Genomic DNA, 9,642 nt, shown 5'->3' with positions numbered 1-9,642 from the left:
TAATGGCTGGAATGTAGTAGATGATGATACACTCTAGGGCCTTGTGAAAGTAGTAATTAGAAGTTATGTTAGATTATATACATCATGTTGACAAAAGAATATGTCTGGAATACGAATAAACCAACAGAAGAAAATTCTGCTTCAGAAGGTGATGACCTCTGGATGCAGTTCATAATTATAGAAGAAGGCACGTTCTCCTTTTTGGGAGAATTCAATTGGCTTAAAAAAAAAACCTATACAAATAAAAAATATACCCACATAAGTTTGTACCCAGTAAGTTTATCGGCTAGAGGAATGAACTAAAAAAAAAAAATGAAACCAGAGATACTAAAAGAACACTGACATTGGTCATCAACCAGAACTCCACTGAAGTACTATGCAAAGCTCTCACCCATGATGATAAAACCATAGAGAGTACCAAATGATGAAGGAACAAACTGAAGCAATGCTGAGCACCTGGTTTTAGCAAAATAGTAAATAAAAATGGAGACATCTAGATATAAGTCTACTGACAGCACTTTTCTTATAATAAACTACTTTCTCTGCAACACTTTTTCTTTATTGATAGGCTGTATGAGATGGTTTTGCAATATGGCTTGCTTCTATTACTTGCGTCATGTCTAATAATCTGTTTATTCTATACCTTACAGAAAATGTGCTTGCTTTATATATTTGTTTCAGGCAAAAGTGCTAAAAATAATTGAAACACGTCAGCAATAAAACAGCTACTGTGTTAAACTTCTGTAGAGTGCTTCTTGCTGGATGGTAACGGTTACCATAAAGTATTGGTATCAGCCACAGAAATGTTTTCACAGTAGGGCTAGCTATGGCCGCCAGCCAGGCTGCCTGGTTTTGAAGCAAGTCAAAATGTTGATAACTAGTCTCTTTCTCAAGGGTGGAAAAAAAGAAAAGGAAGCAATAAAGTAAGCTTTTCCACCTTATTTGTACTTTTTTTTTTTTTTTTAAATACATATATATATACAAGGTTTTCCTGCCAACTTTTTCCTCACAAAACACTTGGCCACCTGATTCCCTTCCCCCCCCCATTTTTTTTTTTTGAGGTCAGCTCCTTCCTGCCAACACAGTTCCTTTGAATGCATGCCACAGTGCTCATACTTAGTCACAACTCCATCTTCTTTGCCTTTACACTCAGGTGTAATTCTCAGGTTAGCAGTTTTTATGTTTAGTTTAAAATTATTTCAGCATGAAAAGCTATATAAGTCATATTTAATAAACACAGGCTTGATATTGCTTATGCTTGGATGTAAGAAAAACAGTTCAAGCATCCTTCTTTCTGCTCAAATTTGTTTCAGGCTCTGAAAGTTCCTGTTCTCCTGCAGACCACCTTTCTGCTGAAGTGTTCTTAAACTTGTGCTTCAATTAGTCCAGTCTTTCTCTGGATCTGTAGCCCGCTAGCAATCAGTAGACCAAGCATACATAAAATTGTTGAGTTTATTTTTCTTTAAACCACAAGTTTTCCCTACTGATTATTTTCAGCTTTGTTTACCAGTGTTTACCATTTAAAGGCTAATTTTTACATGGAGGAATTTTGCTCTCTTCCTTGTTGATTTTTAAAAGTTCACACTGTTCTGACTTTAAAACAAACATGTGATCTGTAAACCACATATAAAGACACTTGCCCTGCTCATAAAAGAAGTCTTGTCTTCTCTGAGTTAGTTTCAAACCACCAAAATTATAGAAGTTAGAGCAACATTTTAAGCCTGGTGACTAAGTTTGGAGTTGGTTGTTGAGAGAAGCTTTTAAAACACTGTTCAGACAAATTATATTAGACACAGGCTGAGGAACCCTTAGGAGTTGCAGAACAGCTTTAATTGGTGGAGCCACTTCGAAGTCAGGCTGGGAAACCAGGGACAATGTCTGGCCTGAACATCTCTACAGCTGAGTGTGCACTGCTGTTGCTGCTGATGGCACGGCTCTAATGTGCGTGGTCCTATTTCTGCTCTCACAAACAGGAGCTGGACTCAGCTCACTTTTCTGGAGACTCCTCTGATTCACAGCGTAAGCGAGAAAAAACCCACATGCAAAGATTTGTCATCTGCTGGCATTTCAGTGACTGTCTCCTAACTCCTACTGACAAGATACTTGCATAATGAGTACCACCAACATCACTGGGTGTATTTGGCAAGCTTGTGGCTTAACAGACAGAAAAGAACTAAATGGATATGAAGAAAGCAAGTATTTTTTCCTGTGAGTCAGGACTGACAAAGAGCAGCAAAGCAGAGCCAGAACAGCAATGCTGTCAAGATTTCAGGATTTAATCCCAGTTTTCATAGTGGTGGTTTTGGTTTTTGTTGTTTGTGTGGGGTTTTTTGTTGTTTCTGTGTTTTGTTATAGTTGGTGTTTACGTTTGGCTTTGTTTTCAATTTCCAGGTTTTACATTCACAATAATCACAGCTTTTTGTTAGCTTATTTTCAGAAAACTGAAAAGATGCCTGAAGTGCACATCAGACAAAAATTAGCACGTACCTTCCCCAGCACAGTTGAAAGCACACATTATTTATAAACCATTGTCCAGATTGTGGATCTTAACTCTGAATGGTCAGATTTGTCAATACAAAGCTAGGAGAATAAGTATGAATTAATTAGCTGATCTAATAGTATCAATAGAGCTCAAAAAACCCACATATACATTGAGGTTTGAGTTGGATCTACATCATTGAATGCTTTAAAAACATGCTACATACTGTAACATTATGAAACATATTTTGGACTAAAACTCTCCCCTTTACCCTCAGAAACAAAAGCCTCAAGATACTCTGCCAATTTGATGGTTCAGCAAACAGAACTAGTTCAACACATTGGCAGAACGGTAAGTTCAGAGTCTTTTCTTTGAACTAATTTTTCTTTTGGAAGTATTCCTTTAAAAAACATAGTACCAGCACCAAAAGTGAATAAAAAACATTTCAGGTATCCAAATCCTTAGATTCACTGGATGTGTATAAAGAAGTTAGAATTAAATGCAGTATGAAAAAGACTTATTTCCAAACAAACATTGACCTGCCAAAGAGAGATTTAAGAAGTGAGGCTTCTCTAAGAGCTTCTTATTTTGTAAGTATAATACATGCTTGTGACACTATGTCTAACTGTAATGCTGTTATAATTAGTGAGAAGCTTGTATCCTTTGGATGAAAGGAAAAAAAAGCAATATGTCAGCCTCACAGTGCAGTCGACCAACACAGAAATGAATGAGTTTTCAACTAGTGATCATCAGAAAACGCACATACTAAATTAAAGCTTTCTGGCCAGCTGCTGGCTCTGTATAAGTCTTTGACAGTACAGACCTGCGCTTGTGGCCTTAGTTCTTGGGATTAAATCACAACCTCAGCTTCCTTTTTTAATGACAGTCTTTCAACTCTCAAAGACTGGAAATAAAGCATGAAAGTGTGAGCCATAAGTGATAAACCTTAAGAAGTCACTCCTAATCAGTTGTTCTTGTAGCCTAAACTAAAGCCATGCCAACAGTACCACAGCATCCCTGGGGCTGAGGCAATTGCACCATTCTCATTAAGTGCCAGAGGTGATGTTGTGCATCTAGGAAAAAATGAAGCTCTGTTCCATCATGATGTCTGCACAGAAAATTTATTTCTAATGTATCTGTCTTAAATGCAGAAGGGTGCCATAGCATCAAAAAAATGCTGTTGAACAAATGTTCTTTGCCTCTTGTACCTATCACTACAGATCATTTAACTTCAGTCACCACAGTCTCCAGAGACTTATAACTATCAAGCCATGCTTTTCAACGACACGTGGCAAACTAGGATGATTAAGCCAGCCTGTGAGCCTGTGAACAAGGACAACATTTACCTGTCGTCTTCCTTCAGGTCATTTTCTTTGCGGGGGGGTGAGTGAAGGAGGTAGGAGGTTGTGAGCTTGCTGTATAAATTGTTACTAGATGTGATGTGGCAAATGTAAATCGTCCAAAATGAACCATATCATTTTCTTTAAAAAAACTTGAAGATAATGAGAATACTTAATCTCAGAATGCCTTCCTATGGATTCCAGTAAAACAGTGATAATCATTGTATCTTGAACAGAAAGACAACACTAACAATACAGGGTGTTTCAAAAAGATGGACCCAATTTCAAAGATATAATGATTTTGATTTGGGACCACCTTTTTAAAACACCCTGTATTTTGAAAATACATGATGTATCAAATACATCATACATTCTTGAATACATTATATCAATACCTCAAATATATTGATCTCTTGCCAGTTTGTCCAAGGTAGCTACAGAGAAACTATCAATCCAACACATAATTGAAGTGAAAATACTTGATTTTTCAGCTTAAAAAACAATGTTGGTTTTTGTTTTTGTTTTTCTGTAAGCAAACTTAAAACTGGACACATTCATTAAAATGTTTTTGCACACTTTTCATAGACAGGGAAGTATGGAGGACTATGGTGGGTCGGTTGACGGAGGGCATAGAAACAGAGATTAGCCTTGAAGATATTAAGGTCTACCCATGAGAAAGATGGGAGTAAAGAAGTATCCGAAGATACTAAGGTGTACCCGTGAGAGAGAATGGAGTAAAAGAGTAACATTGATGATAACAAAAATAGCCAATGAGATGTTACTGCTGTAACTTGTAACCAATAGCAAAAAGACACTTGAGCTGGTAAAGACTACATAAAAAGGCATTTGTGGCAATAAATGGCGATTGCTGTTTGTACATAAAAGGAACTTAGTCTATGTCATTTGTCCATCTCAACCGTGACAGGGAAGTATGTTCTAGATAACCCTACAGTTTTTTTCATTCAAATGAATTTGAATTTAGAAGTGAAAATAGGGAACCCTATACTGTCATTGTTGAAATACAAGAAGCATTTTGTGAAAATTTATAACAATAATAGGATTTAGTTCATTTGCAACACATACGGGAGATTTAGGTTAGCTCAACTTCAGATTTAAGTAAAAGCAGGACTGTAGGCCTGTCTTCTTCAGGATTTAACTTTTACAAGGACACAACGAGCCTACCTACTACTGTCAGGAGCAACATGCATTCAGTTAAATCATGCTAAATTTGTGAGAAACATATCTTCAGATTTCCCTGAAGGTGAGAGAACTGACAAAGAAAATTTTTCAATGCATTAAAGGCAAAAATACAAGTTGGAATGACCTGTGACAGAAAATGTGACAGTCCTCTTTAGGATTGTGTTTTAGCAAATATGTTAAATACAAATATATTAAAATATTAGCAAATATATTAGGAAATACATTAAAATACAGGCTTTCTTTAGCAACTCATAGCTTGGCAAATGAAACAAGATTTTTTCTCTACTCACATTAATTTCTTTGTTACATACACATCATCTGACTTTAGCACAAACCAAACAAGTCCTATCGACACATGGAAATCCATTGTGAGGTGAATCTGGCTGCAACATTTTCCACTTGTCTGCATTTAAAAAATTTAATACTTCTACTGTGACTACTACTGAAATTAAATGCTGAAAGAGAAGAGAGTGGAACTTTTCTTCAGGAGGGAAACTCCTGCATGCCTTATTTTTGCTATGCTTTATTGATCTAAGGAGTAGTTTAATTCAAAAACAAAACAAAACACAGCTGTTGGCAGTTTACCCTCTACCTGATCTATTCTTAGGCTCCAGTCAGGTATTTCACAGTGACCATTATACCTGTAAATAGCTGTCTTAAACTAAGAGGCATAAAGAATACAGAAAAGTCAGTTGTCATTAACTGAGCAGCAACTTTGTTCTTGTGTAGTAACCACAACTTCCTTTTTTACAAAGAGACATATCTAATCCCTGAACCTCTTGATTTCACTCACACTATGAATAAGACACTATACATATATTAACTTTAATACCCTGAATAGTCCATTGATTTAAATTCATGCCATAGAATTAAGCACATATGGCAGTCACAGTCTGGCGATGAATTTAAGCACCTGCTAAGAATTCAGGCATTATTCAACACTTAAATTGCCTCTAGTTTAGGTTGGTTTTGAGATAAAACTACAGTAACTCATTCTTTTCCATGTTGAAGAGAAGAGACAAGAAGCAAAGAAAAGGACTGAAAAGGAGAGAAAATGAGGGAGAAATTAGTTGCAAAACTGCATGACTGTATGCAGTTCAGACTTTTCCCACTTGCCAGCCTGGGCCTCCTTTCTGGTCAATTATGCAATTCAGAGGAAGCACCGTGGTGGGAAGGATCCCACAAGGAGCTGGAACAGGCAATACCAAAAGGAAAGTCTTCCTTGGTCAAAGAGAAATGGCAGGTAAATGGTGTCCCTGTTTGCAGGCTGACTTAATCATCCTAGATTGCTACTTGCTAACCAATACTTCTCATTGAAATGTGAGGTTTGATTTTGTAATGAGGTAACATGGTACTGTAATTCTTTCACCTTCCTCAACCTTTATTCTTTATTATGGACATTCTATTAAGTCATGTATACATATATATGGTTTTAGCAACTGTGTATTTTATGGGGCCCTGAATTCCTTTGAGCATTATAAAAGAAAGTAACATTTGACAGGATCAGTTCTGGTTTTGCAACTGTGACAGTTAAACATTCTTTACTGCAGTGACATATGCTTATTTCTATTTAAGTCAGTCACAAAATCTTGATACACTAGTAAGTAGTAAATTAAATTCTAGAGTAGTCATCCTACAAAGTGTTTTAAAGTTCAACTTCTAAACGATGAAATTTACAGAGAGAAATATCTGCCTGTAAAGTTCCAAGTTGTGTCATCTGTAAATTGCTGTCACCACTTTTCATCCGGAATAAAATACACTTTTGAAATTCAACAATGCAGTAAATGATAACACATAAAATAGAAAATTGTCTCAAAATAAACAAAAGTACTAAAAACATTCCTAAAACTCTAATGAGAAGCACTTTGCTGAACTGCATATATTGCCACAAACATTTGGACTTGTACACAAGTATCACAAATAAGTAGGCTGAATTCACAAAACTTCTAAACATCTCAGTGTTTGTCTTCACATTTTTTCTCAGAGACACCAAATGTAACATCTGGTATTATTCTATTTCCATTGTTCAGATAATAAAATATTGCAAACACAATCAGAAGCAAGTCCTGGATGCAAAAGTGAAAGCCTGCGAAAATCTTAAAACACAAACAAAACATATGTGTGTAACTGAAATCTGTGAGTACTGTTCCTTTCTGAAGGCCAAACAGGAGCTCCTGGATTTACTAAGTGTTGGAAATAAAACTGCAAAAATAGAAGCTAATTCCAGTTATCAATTCCAATAGGTCACTCAGGGGATTGCTAAATAATTATTACTCCTATCTAGGGAGTATCTGCTTCCATGTGAATTATACAAAAATTAAGGCTAAAAGTGAAATCTAAAGTCATTGAGTTCATACCCATGTCCTGAGGCAGGACCAGGACGTCTGAACTACCTGCTTTTAAAAATTGCCAAGAAGATTCTTTCCACAACATCGGCGAGTGATCTGGTCCAACACCAGCTATTCTCCAAGACAGAAAGTTCCTCCTAATATTTCGTCTATACTTCTAATATAAAATAAGATGAATACTTCTTATTCCAAACTTTGTGAACAGGATTGCAGTCTGGGTTAGAGAGTCATTTTACATGTGAAGAGATTGTTATCATGAGTAACCTCCTTCTTTGCTAAGCCAAACAAACTGAATTCTTTCACTCTTTCCTCACAGGCAATATTCCTTAGCACATGGTGCCTGGATTTTATACAGTTCTTGACATTTTCATATCTTTCTTAAAGATTATGAAAATATTCCAGCTCTCAGTGTCAGTAAAATGAGATTATCTTCCTTTTGATGTTGTTTTCACAAAGCTCAAAATATTCGCCTTTTTTTGTACTGCATTAGTGACTAAATTTATTTTGTGATCCAACATAATTCTTCTGCCACATTGCTTTTGGCAGTTATTCCTCGGTTTCTTTCCCTGCAATTGATTTTTCCTTCTTATGTGCAACTACTTTGCATTTAATATCTTATTTTAATTTTATTGATTTTTTAATTATTTCAACAATTCTTCAGTGCAATTTTGAATGTGCATCCTATCATTCTCAAGAGTTTGCAGTTATCCAGAGGTAACAGTTGGCTGAATTGTACATGCTGTTCTGGTAGCATAAAAGCACACGTCATCTTACTGGTGTATTTTTTCTATCAAATAACTAGTTAATGGAAATTGGAATAGATTAAACATGGGACTATCCCATTTGGGATGCCTCTTGATATTTCCTTCTGGATCAAAAATTCAAGTTTAAATACAAATTCAGTGTCAAACAGTTGAATGCCCAATTCATAACTTCACTTGGATGTGGTTTTACTGAATTGGATTTGATTTTCTTCTTCTTTTTTTTTTTTTCTTCCAGTTCATCAAGTTAATTTAACATTTAAGTTCTTCCCTCCCAATCACTCATAATTTTCCTAGGTTGGCATTTAAGTGACATTCTCTAATTCATCACCAAAAATACTAAGTAGCAGGAACCCTTGCCAGACTATCCTGCAGTCTTGCTTGGCAGCTTGGGGCTGAATCACAGAACAATCTTGGCCTTTAGTTGAATAGATAAGATTTAACCAAGACTTGGACCATGCTTGCTGGTACTTTTCAAAGTGGCTGACTCAAGTACAAAAACTAGAAAAGAATTACCAATGAGTAACAATAGCAGGTAAATTCTGATTGTGAGGATGAAAATGAACACCTCTTTGGGACAGAGATGTCTAGGACCTCAGAAAGATGTCTTGTAGAGCTAAGCCTAGGAACAGAAAGCTTGATGAAAAAATAATGCCATTTTTCAGTTGGACAGGTAGACTTTCAGTGCACTGTATCAAGCATCTCTGTACCTTCCAAGGCACCTTCCAATCCTCCAAGCCAAACAAGACCATATTTTTCCATAAGAAAAAGAAAGCTCCCAAATCTGAATCAGATATTCAGAAGCTTCATCTTCCTTTACTGCTCCACAATTCAGACAGCTTCATTCAGACAGGATAACAAGGGGGAACATTTCCTTCTGCCACTGTTCATTTCTGTCTGAAGTTAGTTGCTGTCACAAAATATTTGTGCTGAACACATCATGCATTTCTTTGATAAATTGATACAACAGTATCTTGGAATGCTGAATATTACTAAGGTTCAAATTACTGCAGGTTTCTGTTCCTAATGCACAAAGAACGTTAAGAGATTTTGAACAACAGTTTGCAAGGTTTGTGCTTGTTGAGAAATTACTCCCTACCACATACAATACTGAAATTTTTCTCAGTTATTTTTCAGAACAGACTTCGTGTATCAGTCATCTCTCCCTGACTTTGGCCATCAGCTACTATTGAAACACGGTGTCATCTTTCACTAAAGGATTAGCCCATGCCATTCTCATCTGGTATAGTCTTGCACATTTATATATTTAACACCTTATTTTTAAATGTCTCTTTCCTGGTTATAACACAGAGATTATTATTTTCAGAGGTGATGAGGAGATGATCTGTATGAGTACGAGGGGAGCATTCAATTAAATCTTCTAATAAGCTCTGAGAGGGATATAAACTCTTTTTGTTGTGGGTGCAGTTGAATCTTTCTGTTCTCTTCTTTCGCCAGGAAGATATGAGTGGCTGGAGTGTTTGATTCTATATTTAACTAGTTGATGTCAGCTG

Source organism: Patagioenas fasciata, chromosome 4, assembly GCF_037038585.1.
Source record: "Patagioenas fasciata isolate bPatFas1 chromosome 4, bPatFas1.hap1, whole genome shotgun sequence".
In the NCBI taxonomy this organism is placed as follows: domain Eukaryota; kingdom Metazoa; phylum Chordata; class Aves; order Columbiformes; family Columbidae; genus Patagioenas; species Patagioenas fasciata.
Note: the sequence above shows the minus strand (reverse complement) of the source record.